Source organism: Cherax quadricarinatus, chromosome 8 (assembly GCF_038502225.1).
Source record: "Cherax quadricarinatus isolate ZL_2023a chromosome 8, ASM3850222v1, whole genome shotgun sequence".
Classification (NCBI taxonomy): domain Eukaryota; kingdom Metazoa; phylum Arthropoda; class Malacostraca; order Decapoda; family Parastacidae; genus Cherax; species Cherax quadricarinatus.
The window spans coordinates 18,940,187-18,957,930 of record NC_091299.1 but is presented as its reverse complement, the minus strand read 5'-3'; the positions used below and the strand labels follow the sequence as shown (position 1 = coordinate 18,957,930).

At 44.0% G+C, this 17,744-nt stretch overlaps 1 pseudogene; it reads right to left on the bottom strand.

Moving 5' to 3' along the window:
* Positions 1-12,563, bottom strand: part of LOC138852388 (putative mediator of RNA polymerase II transcription subunit 26) — an 18,063-nt pseudogene extending 5,500 nt beyond the window's left edge.
* Between the last annotated feature and the right edge of the window lie 5,181 nt (positions 12,564-17,744).

Below are 17,744 nucleotides of genomic sequence, written 5' to 3'. Positions count from 1 at the left end.
TATGCTGCTGCTGTTGCTGCTGCTGTTGCTGTTGCTGCTGTTGCTTCTGCTGCCGCCGCTGCTGCTGCTGCCGCCGCTGCCGCCGCTGCGACCGCTGCTGCTGCTGCTATTGTTGTTGCTTCCTTCGCCGCCACTGCTGCTGCTGTTGCTGCTGCTGTTGCTGCTGCTACTGCTACTACTGCTGCTGTTGTTGTTGCTGCCGCTGGTGCCATTACTACAAAAATTTATTGCGAGTTGCACACTCCTGTGAAGAAAAATAGAATTAGTCTTGTTTGAAGTTCTCGTTTGCATTCCATTCAACAATATCGAGTTTACAAAATGCATATTTTGTGTGTGTGAAGGTCTGTTGTGCATGCACTCCAGAAACATTCAATTTGAGAAAGAAGTTCAAAAAATACATATTCTTTTTACGAGAGAAAAACAATTCAGAAAAAATAAATAGAGAGGAGAAATATTTGAGTATCGAGGATGAAGCAATGCTTCCCGACGACAGCTACTGTGTTGACCCACCCAGGTTACCTTGTTGATTCATTTTACTAAACCAACACTTGCCTGTGTCGATCCCCCACTCCTTCGCCAGAGATCCTTTCCTCCTGTCGTCACCTTGCTAAACTGTGCTTCTCGGGGATGATGTGAACAGCTGCTTCCTTAATTGTCTTTCCTTAGACTGGCTACTGCAGGTTCACCATTTGCCACACGTCCATCGTGCATCGAAAAGACGAGGCGTGTTGAGAGTCTCGCTGGGTTAGTTAAGTATCTGACTGTGCGAATTTTTCAGGACAATTGAAAATGGAGGGATGTGTGCCTTATCTGAGAGAGTGAATGATGTAACAGTCTTAAGAGAAGCTACGAGTGGTGTATGAGGATAAAAACAAAAGGCTATTTGGATGTGAAGTGGGTGATGTGCATTTGCAGAGACAACAGGAACGAGAGAGAGAGAGAGAGAGAGAGAGAGAGAGAGAGAGAGAGAGAGAGAGAGAGAGAGAGAGAGAGAGACTGGAAGTTGTCCATTTGGGTTTTGTGGAAATCCCAGGGTGACTCGAGGTACTGAGGGCTTGACCACATACCACGCCGCTGACAACCAACCTTTCTTTAAACACCCACGTGCTGAGGAAGGTAAACGAACGCCTCCACGCGGTCCAGGAGGGAGGAGTGTTTGTGTGTACTCATCTATATGTGGCTGCAGGGGTTGCATTCCAGCTCCTGGCTGTGTGTGTGTGTGTGTGTGTGTTTGTATATCTGTGTGTGTAGTCACCTAAATGTGGTGGTTGCAGAGGTCGATTCAAAGCTCTTTGCCCGATTCTTCGTTGGTAGCTACTTGGCCCACTCTCTTGCGGCTGCAAGAGCTTTATCATACCTCTTCTTAAAACTACATATGGATCCCGCCTCTACTATGTCGGCGTGTGTTTTTTACTCATTTGTATTTACTTATTTCTGGTTATAGGGGTCGATTCGCCACCCATTCTCATAATGATGGTCACCACTTTACACCCGCTTTGACTCGTGGACCCTGTTCATAAATTCCTGCCTCTCTTGCTACTTTCTCTAGTTCAGTCCATTACCTGATCTGTTTGAGGCTGAATAAATAATTAATGACCTGTTTTCTTTAATAGATGTCTTAAACTGTATGTAAGTGTCTTTTTCCACATCTTGTCGGTATCACCATAACATTTCTCCATTATTTATCTTTAACCGACAACTGTGACCTTGTGTGCTCATTTCTTACCTCTCCAAAAAGTCCATTTTTATCAACGTTATTAAGTCCTGATATTTGGGAAGTTGATCCCATGTATCAGAAATTTTTCCTGAGAGGATAGACTGAGGCCCTAAATCTGCACTCTCTAGAAAGACATAGAAATAGGGGGAATATGACTGAGGTGTATAAATGGAAAATAGGAATAAATATAGGGAATGTAAATAACGTGCTAAAAGTATCCAACCAAGGTAGGACTCGCATCAATGATTTCAAGCTGGAAAAATTTAGGTTCAGAAAAAATATAGGAAAGTACTGGTTTGGTAAGAGTTGTGGACGAGTGGAACAAACTCCCGAGTACTGTCATTGAAGCTAAAACTGTGTCGTTTTAAAAATGGGTTAGACAAATACATGAATGGGTGTGGGTGGGTGTGAGTTGGACCTGACTGGCTTGCGCTAGTTTGTCTAGCGCAAGCTAGACTTGCCCCTGACTGGCTTTGGCCAGTAGCTTAGGTCGGTAAGTGACTTGGATTTGCCTAGCAGAGGTCAGTAGGCCTACTGCAGTGCTCCTTCCTTCTTATGGTCTTATGTTATCATGTCTTTTCTGTTCCTTCTATCGTCTGAAGATCATCAGGTTCAATTCCATTATTTTCTCTTCATTATTCACTCCATTTAGCTCCTGGACCAGTTTTGTTGCGATTCTTTGCACTTTCTACAGTTTCTTAGTGTGATTTTATCAAGAGTGAGTTGCAGGCTGGTGTTGCAAACTGCAAGTTGAGCCGTGACAGTGTCGAGTGTAGGGCGGAGGTGTTAGTCTGAAGGAAGGTGTGGAACTTGAGGAGAGGGAGTTGTGTGAAGCTCTTTATAGGGGTGGGGAAGAGGATGCGAAGGTACTGGTGGGAAGGGAGATGGAAGGGGTGATGGGAGGGTGCTGGTGAGAGTGGTGATGGGAGAGGAGAAGCCTGCCTTATTGATGTTGACTGTGTCAGATATGTGAGAACATTCCTTTGATCCTTCTTCCTCCTCCGGGATGGTTGTTCCCTACGGGAAGACTTACTTTCCCTTCCCCCATCCCTCTCTTCCCGGCTCTATATCTGGGCGACCTTCAGTTTCCCAAATACTCTAATTTAACGAGTGTTTACTAGCACCTGATGCTCTAGTATACTCTTTCTGTATCAGTAGAGTGACCATCTTAATTAAAGAGGATTTCCCTCTTAACATCTGAATCCTCGCTCACCTTTAATTTTGTCGCCCATGGTATAAATAATGATCTCTTTTTCACGCCGCTGGATGCTGCATTTTTTGGCTAAAAAAAAAAATGAGCGTCTTTCAGTACTTTAGACAGCCCCATCTCACTAAATTGTACCTTTCTCACTTTCATCCTGTCTGTGTCATGTTTTCTCATGGTTCATGCTTTTTCTTCAGACCCAAAATCACTATATACCTATCATGCACACACACACACACACAAACACACACACACACATAGACACACACACACACTGGAGGAGAGGAGGGTTATGATAACGATGAATAAAATACAAGGTGGACAGGAACAGAATGTTTCAGAGATGGGACACAACTGGAAGATGAAAACTCAGATGAGTCATAGGGACATTAGAAAGTATTTCTTTAGCCTTAGAGTTGTCAGGAAGTGGAACAGTTTGGAGAGCAAAGTAGTGGAGGAAGGATCTATACATAGTTTTAAGAAAAGGTACGATAAGGCTTTTCGAGTAGGGAGAGAGAGAGGGGTCCTAGTAGCGACCGGCGAAGAGGCGAGACCAAGAGCTGGGACTCGACCCTTGCAACCACATATAGATGAGCATACACACACACACAAACACACGCACACACGCACAAACACACACACACACACACACACACACACACACACACACACACACACACACACACTGGTCCTAGGACCAGTGCTGTTTCTGGTATTTGTGAACGACATTTTTTTATTTTTTATTATCACACTGGCCGATTCCCACCAAGGCAGGGTGGCCCGAAAAAGAAAAACTTTCACCATCATTCACTCCATCACTGTCTTGCCAGAAGGGTGCTTTACACTACAGTTTTTAAACTGCAACATTAACACCCCTCCTTCAGAGTGCAGGCACTGTACTTCCCATCTCCAGGACTCAAGTCCGGCCTGCCGGTTTCCCTGAATCCCTTCATAAATGTTACTTTGCTCACACTCCAACAGCACGTCAAGTATTAAAAACCATTTGTCTCCATTCACTCCTATCAAACACGCTCACGCATGCCTGCTGGAAGTCCAAGCCCCTCGCACACAAAACCTCCTTTACCCCCTCCCTCCAACCCTTCCTAGGCCGACCCCTACCCCGCCTTCCTTCCACTACAGACTGATACACTCTTGAAGTCATTCTGTTTCGCTCCATTCTCTCTACATGTCCGAACCACCTCAACAACCCTTCCTCAGCCCTCTGGACAACAGTTTTGGTAATCCCGCACCTCCTCCTAACTTCCAAACTACGAATTCTCTGCATTATATTCACACCACACATTGCCCTCAGACATGACATCTCCACTGCCTCCAGCCTTCTCCTCGCTGCAACATTCATCACCCACGCTTCACACCCATATAAGAGCGTTGGTAAAACTATACTCTCATACATTCCCCTCTTTGCCTCCAAGGACAAAGTTCTTTGTCTCCACAGACTCCTAAGTGCACCACTCACTCTTTTTCCCTCATCAATTCTATGATTCACCTCATCTTTCATAGACCCATCCGCTGACACGTCCACTCCCAAATATCTGAATACGTTCACCTCCTCCATACTCTCTCCCTCCAATCTGATATTCAATCTTTCATCACCTAATCTTTTTGTTATCCTCATAACCTTACTCTTTCCTGTATTCACCTTTAATTTTCTTCTTTTGCACACCCTACCAAATTCATCCACCAATCTCTGCAACTTCTCTTCAGAATCTCCCAAGAGCACAGTGTCATCAGCAAAGAGCAGCTGTGACAACTCCCATTTTGTGTGTGATTCTTTATCTTTTAACTCCACGCCTCTTGCCAAGACCCTCGCATTTACTTCTCTTACAACCCCATCTATAAATATATTAAACAACCACGGTGACATCACACATCCTTGTCTAAGGCCTACCTTTACTGGGAAAAAATTTCCCTCTTTCCTACATACTCTAACTTGAGCCTCACTATCCTCGTAAAAACTCTTCACTGCTTTCAGTAACCTACCTCCTACACCATACACTTGCAACATCTGCCACATTGCCCCCCTATCCACCCTGTCATACGCCTTTTCCAAATCCATAAATGCCACAAAGACCTCTTTAGCCTTATCTAAATACTGTTCACTTATATGTTTCACTGTAAACACCTGGTCCACACACCCCCTACCTTTCCTAAAGCCTCCTTGTTCATCTGCTATCCTATTCTCCGTCTTACTCTTAATTCTTTCAATTATAACTCTACCATACACCTTACCAGGTACACTCAACAGACTTATCCCCCTATAATTTTTGCACTCTCTTTTATCCCCTTTGCCTTTATACAAAGGAACTATGCATGCTCTCTGCCAATCCCTAGGTACCTTACCCTCTTCCATACATTTATTAAATAATTGCACCAACCACTCCAAAACTATATCCCCACCTGCTTTTAACATTTCTATCTTTATCCCATCAATCCCGGCTGCCTTACCCCCTTTCATTTTACCTACTGCCTCACGAACTTCCCCCACACTCACAACTGGCTCTTCCTCACTCCTACAAGATGTTATTCCTCCTTGCCCTATACACGAAATCACAGCTTCCCTATCTTCATCAACATTTAACAATTCCTCAAAATATTCCCTCCATCTTCCCAATACCTCTAACTCTCCATTTAATAACTCTCCTCTCCTATTTTTAACTGACAAATCCATTTGTTCTCTAGGCTTTCTTAACTTGTTAATCTCACTCCAAAACTTTTTCTTATTTTCAACAAAATTTGTTGATAACATCTCACCCACTCTCTCATTTGCTCTCTTTTTACATTGCTTCACCACTCTCTTAACTTCTCTCTTTTTCTCCATATACTCTTCCCTCCTTGCATCACTTCTACTTTGTAAAAAACTTCTCATATGCTAACTTTTTCTCCCTTACTACTCTCTTTACATCATCATTCCACCAATCGCTCCTCTTCCCTCCTGCACCCACTTTCCTGTAACCACAAACTTCTGCTGAACACTCTAACACTACATTTTTAAACCTAGCCCATACCTCTTCGACCCCATTGCCTATGCTCTCATTAGCCCATCTATCCTCCAATAGCTGTTTATATCTTACCCTAACTGCCTCCTCTTTTAGTTTATAAACCTTCACCTCTCTCTTCCCTGATGCTTCTATTCTCCTTGTATCCCATCTACCTTTTACTCTCAGTGTAGCTACAACTAGAAAGTGATCTGATATATCTGTGGCCCCTCTATAAACATGTACATCCTGAAGTCTACTCAACAGTCTTTTATCTACCAATACATAATCCAACAAACTACTGTCATTTCGCCCTACATCATATCGTGTATACTTATTTATCCTCTTTTTCTTAAAATATGTATTACCTATAACTAAACCCCTTTCTATACAAAGTTCAATCAAAGGGCTCCCATTATCATTTACACCTGGCACCCCAAACTTACCTACCACACCCTCTCTAAAGGTTTCTCCTACTTTAGCATTCAGGTCCCCTACCACAATTACTCTCTCATTTGGTTCAAAGGCTCCTATACATTCACTTAACATCTCCCAAAATCTCTCTCTCTCCTCTGCATTTCTCTCTTCTCCAGGTGCATACACGCTTATTATGACCCACTTCTCGCATCCAACCTTTACTTTAATCCACATAATTCTTGAATTTACACATTCATATTCTCTTTTCTCCTTCCATAACTGATCATTTAACATTACTGCTACCCCTTCCTTTGCTCTAACTCTCTCAGATACTCCAGATTTAATCCCATTTATTTCCCCCCACTGAAACTCTCCTACCCCCTTCAGCTTTGTTTCGCTTAGGGCCAGGACATCCAACTTCTTTTCATTCATAACATCAGCAATCATCTGTTTCTTGTCATCCGCACTACATCCACGCACATTTAAGCAACCCAGTTTTATAAAGGAAGGAATAGACTCTGAGGTGTCCCTGTTTGCAGATGACGTGAAGTTGATGAGAATTACACACACATCCTTGTGATGATGGTGAGGTGGTCAAGATAATGTCAGAAGACAAAGTTGTGTCACTGGATGCTGATGAGAGTGGCAACACAAGATGCAGCCTCAGCAGTGAGTGATGCCGGTCACTCTTCCAGTTAGTGGTGACGTGTACTTAGCTCAGTGTTGACGTGTACTTAGCTCAGTGGTGACGTGTACTTAGCTCAGTGGTGACGTGTACTTAGCTCAGTGGTGACGTGTACATAGCTCTGTGAAGACCTGTTTGTGTGCTCTCTGTGAATCTGAACCAGGGTGCCCTCTCTTGAGCAACATTACCAGCAGCTGAAAGAAGAGCTTAGGGTTGCTAAGCTAGAGATACGGCAATTAACGGAGGAGAACAAGAGATTGTATCAAATGGTATTGTATACCATTTGATATTCCTGCAAACTCTCTGCTGCCTATTTGTCAACCATGCCTCTATCCAGGAAAAAAATTCTCCTCCTATTCCATGTGCTTTAATTTTCCTCAATAGTCTCTGATGTGGGACCCTGTCAAAAGCCTTACTGAAGTCCATATACACAATATCATACTCATTACCATGATCTACCTCCTCAAATACATCAGTGAAAAAAGTTAATAAATTCATAAGGCAGGAATGCCCCTTTGTAAAACCATGCTGAGATTTTTTTGGTTAATTTATGTTTTTCAAGGTGCTACGAACTGCCTCGGCAATTATTGATTCCATAAATTTTCCCACTATGGAGGTTAGGCTTATTGGTCTATAGTTCGAAGCTAAGGACCTGTCACCTGCTTTGAAAATAGGTATCACATTTGCCATTTTTCACTTATCTGGCACCATGCCAGTTTACTAATCTCCTCTTTACATTCCTTTAGAACCCTTGTGTACAGTCACTTGTGACCCTAATCGTGCATAGTTTATTATCGTCCTGTTCTACATAATTTATTATTTCTGGAATATCGCTAGTATCTTCCTGTGTAAAAACTGAGAGAAAGTATGTGTTAAAAATTCTGCACATTTTCTTATCACTGTCAGTGAGCTGACCCGAGTAACTTTTGAGTGGGCCTATCTTGTCCCTGATCTTACTTCTGTATACCTGAAAGAATCCTTTTGGGTTAGGCTTCGGTTTTCTTGCAACTTTAACCTCATAATCATGTATTTATAACATAAGAACATAAGAAAGGAGGAACACTGCAGCAGGCCTGCTGGCCCATACTAGGCAGGTCCTTTACAATTCATCCCACTAACAAACATTTGACCAACCCAATTTTCAATGCCACCCAAGAAACAAGCTCCGATGTGCAAGTCCCTCTCAAATCCAACCCCTCCCACTCATGTACTTATCCAACCTAAATTTGAAACTACCCAAAGTCCTAGCCTCAATAACCCAACTAGGTAGACTGTTCCACTCATCAACTACCCTATTTCCAAACCAATACTTTCCTATGTCCTTTCTAAATCTAAACTTATCTAATTTAAATCCATTACTGCGGGTTCTCTCTTGGAGAGATATCCTCAAGACCTTGTTAATATCCCCTTTATTATTACCTATCTTCCACTTATACACTTCGATCAGGTCTCCCCTCATTCTTCGTCTAACAAGTGAATGTAACTTAAGAGTCTTCAATCTTTCTTCATAAGGAAGATTTCTAATGCTATGTATTAATTTAGTCATCCTACGCTGAATGTTTTCTAACGAATTTATGTCCATTCTGTAATATGGAGACCAGAATTGAGCTGAACATCAAAATGGTATACAATACCGACAGGTTGTTAGGTAAGACACATATGCAACAGTTAGACAACTTTATTCCGAAACGTTTCGCCTACACAGTAGGCTTCTTCAGTCGAATACAGAAAGTAGGCAGGAACAGTAGAGATGTGAAGACGATGAAATCAGTCCATCACCCTTGTAGTCGTAGAATTTGAGGTTGTCAGTCCCTCGGCCTGGAGAAGTTCAGTTCCATAGTCAGGAACTATCTGACTATGGAACTGAACTTCTCCAGGCCGAGGGACTGACAACCTCAAATTCTACGACTACAAGGGTGATGGACTGATTACATCGTCTTCACATCTCTACTGTTCCTGCCTACTTTCTGTATTCGACTGAAGCCTACTGTGTAGGCGAAACGTTTCGGAATAAAGTTGTCTAACTGTTGCATATGTGTCTTACCTAACAGAATTGAGCTGCATAATCTAGGTCAGGCCTTACTAATGATGTATAAAGCTGCAGTATGACCTCTGGACTTCTGTTGCTTACACTTCTTGATATAAATCCCAGTAATCTATTTGCCTTATTACGTACGCTTAGGCATTGCTGTCTTGGTTTAAGGTTGCTGCTTACCATAACCCTCAAGTCCTTTTCGCAATCTGTATGGCTAAGTTCTACATTATTTAACTTATAAGTGCTAGGGTTATGGACACTCCCGAGCTTCAGAACCTTGCATTTATCTACATTGAACTGCATCTCCCACTTTTCTGATCAAGAGTAGAGTTTGTCTAAATCCTCCTGAAGTTCCCTAACATCTACGATTGAATCAATTATCCTACCTATCTTCGTGTCATCGGCGAATTTGCTCATATCACTAGTAATTCCTTCATCAAGATCATTGATATATATTATAAACAACAACGGGCCCAAGACTGATCCCTGTGGAACGCCACTTGTTACTGATCCCCACTCGGATTTAACCCCATTTATGGACACACTCTGCTTCCTGTCTGTGAGCCATGATTCGATCCACGAGAGCACCCTTCCCCCAATGCCATGAGCTGCTACTTTTTTTCAACAGTCTTTGGTGCGGAACTCTATCAAATGCCTTACTAAAATCTAAGTAAACAATATCAAATTCTTTATCATGGTCAACAGCCTCAAAAGCTTCACTGAAGAAAGTTAATAAATTAGTTAGACAAGACCGGCCTCTTGTGAATCCATGCTGAGTATCATTAATCAAGCTATGCTTATCGAGATGGCTTCCTATAATCTCAGCTATAATTGACTCTAGTAATTTGCCTACAATTGAGGTCAGGCTTATTGGGCGGTAATTTGACGGTAACGACTTGTCCCCTGTTTTAAAAATAGGAATTACATTAGCCATCTTCCACATATCAGACACTATACCTGTTTGAAGAGATGAATTAAAAATATTAGTTAATGGTTCACAGACTTCCATTTTGCATTCCTTTAGAACCCTTGAAAAAACCTCATCAGGACCCGGTGACTTATTTTGCTTCAGTCTGTCTATCTGCTTCACAACCATTTCACTAGTGACTGTGATGTTACATAATTTATCTTCTTCTGGCCCACTATAAAAATTAATTACCAGAATATTATTAGTGTCTTCCTGTGTAAAAACCGAGAGAAAATAATTATTTAAAATCGAGCACATTTCATTCTCTTTGTCAGTAAGATGCCCATAGTTATTTTTAAGGGGACCTATCTTATCTCTGACTTTTGTTCTATATACCTGGAAAAAACTTTTTGGGTTAGTTTTAGAATCCCTAGCAACTTTAATTTCATAGTCCCTTTTAGCTTTTCTTATCCCCTTTTTAATGTCCCTCTTAATGTCAATATACTGATTCATAAGATGACCCTCGCCTCTTTTGATATGCCTATAAATTCCTTTCTTATGCTCTAGTAGATATTTCAGCCTATTATTCATCCATTTTGGGTCATTTCTATTTGATCTAATTTCTTTATAAGGGATAAACGTTCTTTGAGCAGCATGTATTGTGTTCAGAAAACTGTCATATTGATAGCTCTCTTCGTTACCCCAGTCAACAGATAAGTGTTCTCTAAGCCCATCGTAATCTGCTAAGCGAAAATCTGGGACTGTTACTGAGTTATCCCTACTATCATACTTCCATTCAATTCTAAATGTAATTGATTTGTGGTCGCTAGCAGTTGCTCTGAAACTTCTAAATGATTAACAAGGGATTCATTGTTTGCCAAAACTAAGTTAAGCAGGTTATTACCCCTTGTAGGTTCTGTCACAAACTGCTTCAAAAAACAATCCTGAACTACTTCTAAGAAGTCGTATGATTCTAAATTCCCAGTCAAGAAATTCCAATCAATATGACTAAAGCTAAAGTCTCCTAGAATTACTACATTATCGTGCCTTGTGGCCCTAACAATTTCCTCCCATAGTAGTCTCCCCTGGTCCCTATCTAAATTTGGGGGACGGTATATCATACCTAAAATTAACTTTTCATGCCCCTCTGAAAATTCTATCCAAACAGACTCTGTATGTGTTACTTCAGACTTAATACCCGTTTTTATGCAACAGTTCAAGCGATCTCGGACATACAGTGCCACCCCACCCCCCTTCCCGATACTTCTATCTACTTGGAACAATTTAAAACCCTGAATGTGACATTTTGCAGGCATGTCCCGACTTTTTGAATTAAACCACGTCTCAGTAATGGCAAATTCATCTATGTTACCTGCACTAGCAACTAGTCTCAACTCGTCCATCTTATTCCTAGCACTGCGACTATTTGTGTAATAAATACCTAAAGACCCTCCTCTCTCTTTAACCTTCCTGCTCCTTTCTGTTATTCCACTAATCCTATTACTGTCCTTGTCAATTAGTGACACTGGCTTTCCAATATCCACCTTATTTTGCCTATTACTAGTTCTCCTAGTACTCATATTACTACCCTTAGACTTCACCGTTTTCCCGCAAAAACCCATACCACTAACTGTTCCTAGTTTAAAGACCTAACAGCTCCCTCCACTGCGTTGGCCAGTGCTCCCACCCCACACCTAGATAAGTGAACCCCATCCCTGGTACACATGTCATTTCTGCCATAGAAGAGGTCCCAGTTGTCAATGAATGTTACCGCATTTTCCTTACAGTATTTGTCCAGCCAGCAATTGACACCAATTGCTCTGGACAACCATTCATTTCCAACTCCTCTCCTTGGCAAAATGCCACATATGACAGGTTTCCCACCCTTCCTCCTAATTATCTCTATTGCTGACCTATACCTGCTAATCAGGTCCTCACTCCTACGTCTGCCAACATCGTTGCCTCCAGCACTGAGACAGATAATAGGATTGCTCCCATTACCTCTCATGATGTTATCCAGACGGCTAACAATATCCTTCATCCCAGCCCCAGGAAAACACACTCTCTGCCTCCTACTCCTATCCTTCAAGCAGAATGCCCTATCCATGTACCTAATCTGGCTATCCCCAACAACAACAATGTTTTTACCTTCCTTGGCGTCGTCCGTCGTGATGCTCCGAGTAGTCGACTCACATTCGCCAGGTAGCATTACACCACTTGTAGAATTCGTCAAGACGTTCTCGATGGTCTTCGTTGGGGTTTCTAGGGATGTCTCACTCACGTCTGCCAATACTTCTTTGGTGCTCGTTGTGGCATTCCCAGTAGAACACTCACATTCGTCAGGTAGCACCGAGAATGGGTGGGAAGTTTCCACGGCAGTCTTCTGGTTTCTCGTTGTTTCTGCCTCTCCAATCGTTTTCTTGATCTTCAGCTTGGTTCCATGTTGCCCGGCCACTGACCAAGCTCCCCTCTTAACCTGGGGACTCACAACAGGAGGATTACTACGAATCCTCTTGTTCTCCTCCGTTAATCGTCGTATCTCCATCTTTGCAACTCTGAGCTCTTCTCTCAGCTGCTGGTAAAGTTGCTCAAGAGAGGGCATCCTGGTTCAGATTCACAGAGAGCACACAAACAGGTCTTCACAGAGCTAAGTACATGTCACCACTGCAAAGCTAAGTACACGTCACCACTGGACTAAGTACACGTCACCACATAACCTATTTTTAAAACTACACAACGTTTTAGCCTCTATAACTGTACTCGGGAGTTTGTTCCACTCATCCACAACTCTATTACCAAACTAGTGCTTTCTTATATCTTTTCTGAATCTGAATTTTTTCAACTTGAAACCATTGCTGCGAGTCCTGTCTTGGCTGGAAATTTTCGGCACGCTATTTACATCCCCTTTATTTATTCCCGTTTTCCATTTATACACCTCGATCATATCCCCTCTAATTCTACGCCTTTCTAGAGAGTGCAGATTCAGGGCCCTCAGTCTGTCCTCATAGGGAAGATTTCTGACACATGGGATCAACTTTGTCATCCTCCTCTGTACGTTTTCCAGAGCATTTATATCCATTCTGTAATACGGTGACCAGAACTGTGCAGCATAGTCTAAATAAGGCTTAACCCAGGATATATAGAGTTGAAGAAAACCTGAGGACTTCTATTATTTACACTTCTTGATACGAAACCAAGGATTCTGTTAGCTTTATTGCAAACACTTATGCACTGTTGTCTTGGTTTCAGATTACTGCTAACCAGAACTCCTAAATCCTTTTCGCAATCAGTAGTATTAAGATCTACATTATTTACTTTATATGTGGCATGGTTATTTTCCCTGTTCAACATTTAGAACTTTGCATTTGTCTATATTAAACTGCATCTGCCACTTCTCCGACCATTGCATCAGTCTATTCAAATCATCCTGGAGAGCTCTTGTGTCCTCATTAGAATGAATTGGACGGCCTATTTTGGTGCCATTAGCAAATTTGCTTATGTTGCTATTTATTCCCTCATCTATGTCGTTTATGTAAATTGTTGATAAACTAGACACATGTGCAACACTTGCGTATCTTTAATGAGGAAACGTTTCGCCACACAGTGGCTTCATCAAAGGAGAATTGAGACACTTATGCAACACATGGGAATCTTTATTGAAGAAACGTTTCGCCACACAGTGGCTTCATCAGTCCAATACAAAGTATAAATGGGTAAGGAGAGAAGTTTGAGGTAATCAGTCCCTCAACCTGGAATTGATGTGTTCAGTTCATCACTCTTGTAGGAAGTGCAGCATAGGTATGTATAACGTTCGCCAAGACCGTAGTCCTGGCACGGGTCTCAATCTTGCGATGATCAGTCTCTGGCTCCCGAGGAAGAAAGATTTCTACAATGATGCAACGTATACTGCTCAAGCACTCTTCTGGTCAGTTCAACTGGTGCATCTCATAAGCGACAACACTATATGTACTCCTAACTATGGACTAGCGAGGAGGAGGATATGTCGTTATCACGGGAACAGCTTGTCTGGTTCGTTGACTCCATGGTACACTAGTGTGGCCGCAGTCATCTCTGGGTCCTCTTCGGGAGGGAATATCACTCCTAGTTGCCTGCGGAGTGTCTCAGTAACTTCGCACTCCAGAAGATAGTGTGTTAGGGGCCGCTGGACAACGTGCTGACAGTACTGGCACATCTCCTCAGCCCTGTCTACCATCATCTTGGCTGTGGGAAAGCCCAAACGAAGCCGATTGATGGCGGTACACTGCGCTCTGGACCAGTTTCTATCACATGGAGGGGGTTCTCCCTGAGTCGCTGCTCGGTACCACTGTTGAGATGGGGTATCACCTAAGACCTCCCCCATAAGTTTCATGGCTCTGGCAGTCACCAGTTTGGTCTGTCGTAGGCTGATGGGGACAGTAATCCCGACATGTTGATAGTCTGTTGCTGCCTTGGCTGCATCATCTGCCGCTCATTTCCCCGGATGCCAGCATGGCTGGGGATCCAGTTCAATGTCAATCTGTTACCCTGAACTTCTAAAGCTGTCATTATGCTCAGGATCGATGTGATGAGGTGAACATTGTCCTGTGGTTGAGGATGGGAGAGGACATTGATTGCAGAGGTGGAATCAACATGTATGACAGGTCGGAGTCGATGTCGTAGGGCATGTGACAATGCCTGCTGAATCGCCACCAGCTCAGCTTGAAGGATCGTGCAGTGGTCAGGGAGTCACCAGCCTTGTGTGTGACCATTGTGGTACAGTCCAGCTGCTGCTCTTCCTGTCAGGGTCGACAGAACCATCTGTGAAATACACTGCACATGTGCCTCCCTCTGCCAGTGCCATGTTTGTCTCAGCATGATTGCTGAGGGTGTCTTGACTGCAGAGACGCTTAGAGATGGGTAGCTGCATGATGCAAACATCGGCTGGATCTGGGCGCCAGGGAGGTGGTGGATGGTACCCAGCAACAGGAAGGTCACAACTCTTCTCAAGGAGTAGTTGTATAGGCAGCAGCTTCCGCCCAGCAGCACAAAACGAACGAATCCAGGAGTAGTCCGTGAAGAGTGTGGGATCTTGTGTCATGGTTGTCAGTATCCGTCTCCTTAGTTTGGTACCTTGCTGCCGGTGCAGAATCGTGGCTACTTTGCAGGCGTTTATGTATCTTATTCTGTCAGCCAAGGAAGGAAGCCGGGCCTCAGATCTGAGACATACTGTGTTGGTCCCGATGGGGGCCCCAAGCATAGTTCTTATCGCCTGGTTTTGTACGACCTCCACCCTTTGCCTGCTCTGCGGGAAGAGATGAGCTAATGCCGGTGCACCGTAGTCAATGAGCGAGCGTATAGCTTGTATATAGTACAAGCGAAGTACATCTTTGCTTGCCCCTGCACGGTGCCTCGTCATGGCTCTCATGGCGTTGAGTCTGAGTAGAGCACGTGACCTGACATACTCGGCCTGTTTCTGAAAGGTCAGCTTTTTATCAGTGTAGATTCCCAAGTACAGGTAGGAGCCTGTCAACTCAAGTTCTATATCCTGAATACGTAATCTCTTCACAGGATCTGGTCCCTTGAACATCATTGCAAAAGATTTCTCGGCTGAGATCTTGAGGCCTAGTTCCTTGCAAGACTGCGTAATTAGGTCCAAAGCTCTCTGAGCCTGTCGCTCTAAATTGCCTTTCCCATTCACTACGAGTGCAAGATCATCAGCATAGCTGAGGAGCTGTGTACCACTATAAAAGGGAAGGCTCACAAGTTCCTGCATAAGGATGTTAAACAGGGTAGGACTGAGCACACCTCCTTGTGGCGTGCCGTTTTCCAGGGTTTTAAAGGAAGAGTAGTGTCCCTGAAAGCTGACACAGGCCTGCCTGCCCCTAAGGTAGGACTCTATCCAGGCCAGGAGGTGTCCTTTGATTCCCTTCCGAGCTAGTATTGCTAGAATTGCTGTGGGGCTGGCTAGCTCAAATGCCTTCTCAAGGTCGAGGTAGATGACGATACTAGGTTTTTTGTTACTATCAGCAATCTGGCGTAGTAGAGTGGTTATGCATTCTGCTGTACCCACTCCTTTGGTGAAGCCAAATATATGATGATGAGAGGGTCCAAGTTTCCATAGGAGGCGGTTTAACACCATCCTCTCAGCAGTCTTGGCTAAGCAGCTGGTCAGCGATATTGGTCTCATACTGCCTGGGTCCTTGGGCTTTGGAATTGGTACGATGGTAGCTTTCTTCCAAGCTGTTGGGAGTGTCCCGGCCATCCACAACTTGTTAATGACGTCTAGTATGGCCTTCCATCCACTCTGCCCAGCCCGTGCAATCATGGAGTACGTAACACCATCGATGCCCGAGGCAGTGTCACCTGTGTTCTTAATGGCACGTCGGAGTTCCAAGTCCGTGAGGTCTTCATCAGTGACATCTTCCGACTCACATGCAGCTTGTATCATTAGCTGGCGCTGTGGCAGAAGATCCATCTGTATATTCCGGATGTCCTGTGGGAGCTGAGTGGAGGCTCCCCTGGAAGTGAAAAGCTCCACTAGTTTCTCAGCTTCCTGGGATGGGTTTGGGTGTGTTGGTGGCCTCGGCTTGCTCTTGCCAGTTGCTATGTTGAGCTTGCCCCATATCTCAGATAAGGTGGCGTGATGCCTGAATGTTGAGCACCACTCCAGCCATTTCTTAGTTTTTACTCTGAGAGCGACTCTGCGGGCATGCTGCACAATGGCTCTCAGAGTATTCCTGTTCTCTGCCTTAGGGTTACGCCTGTATAGCTTCCTGAAAGAGTTGATGCGGTGGTTCTGCTCCCGCACCTCGTCGTTGTAGAACCACCAGTCTCTTTTGTGAGTGCGTCCTGCGGACTTCTTTGGAATTGCGCACTCTGTTGGCTGGATGAGAAAAGTGATTAGCTCCTGTTCAGCCGTATCACAGTCATGAAGATAATCCTGGAGCACCTTCCAGTTGGCCCTCTTTACGTCCCATCTAGGAGGCAGCACAACTGTGGGAGGCCTGTTGATGTTGAAGGTGGTGATCACTGCAAAGTGGTCACTGACAAGGTGAGGATGAGTTTCCCATGTGGCTCCTGCTGCGAGTTGTCTTGACCCGAAGGTAAGGTCGAGGCAGCCACCCAACAGGTGTGTGGGGTCTCCATTGTTTAGCAACTTTACCTCTGGAATATCGTGTAGGAGCATTGCTATGTGTCTGCCAGCAGCATTGGTTGCTGAGTGAGAGTGCAGCATTGTCGAGGGTGTGTCTTGGGTTCTTGTAAATGTTATAGATGGTAATGGGCGCCCCAGGTATGTGTGCAAGGATGGCCACAGTCCGCAGGGTTGGCTATAACCTCGTGAGGTATTGTATTGGATACAAATACAGCTGTGCCTCTGCAGTGAAAGCCCGGGTCCATGTGCCGAAAATACCCAGCAAAACTGGGTAGTCTTGGGCACATAGTCGGGACAGTCAGAGTTTCTTGTAGCAAGACGATGTCAACCCGATCCCGAATTACTGCCTCCAGCAAGAAGTGCTGTTTGCCCCTCAGGCCCTTAATGTTCCATTGTAGGATCTTGAGGGTGTGATTTGGTACCAAGGTTATTCCATCGCTGTTGTTTCCTGAGTTGGAGACTGAGTCCTGCCCTCTCTGAGAACCTGCAAATTCATGGCATCCACTGTCTCCTCCTCGGTCAGTAAGCACACTCTCAGGAGTGTACTGATCATCTGCCGTAATACGCTCTGTCGTTCCGTGGAGTTGATTATGTTGCAAATAAGATCCGTGAACACCTTGATGAGTGCTACGAGATCCTCCCTGGTGAGGG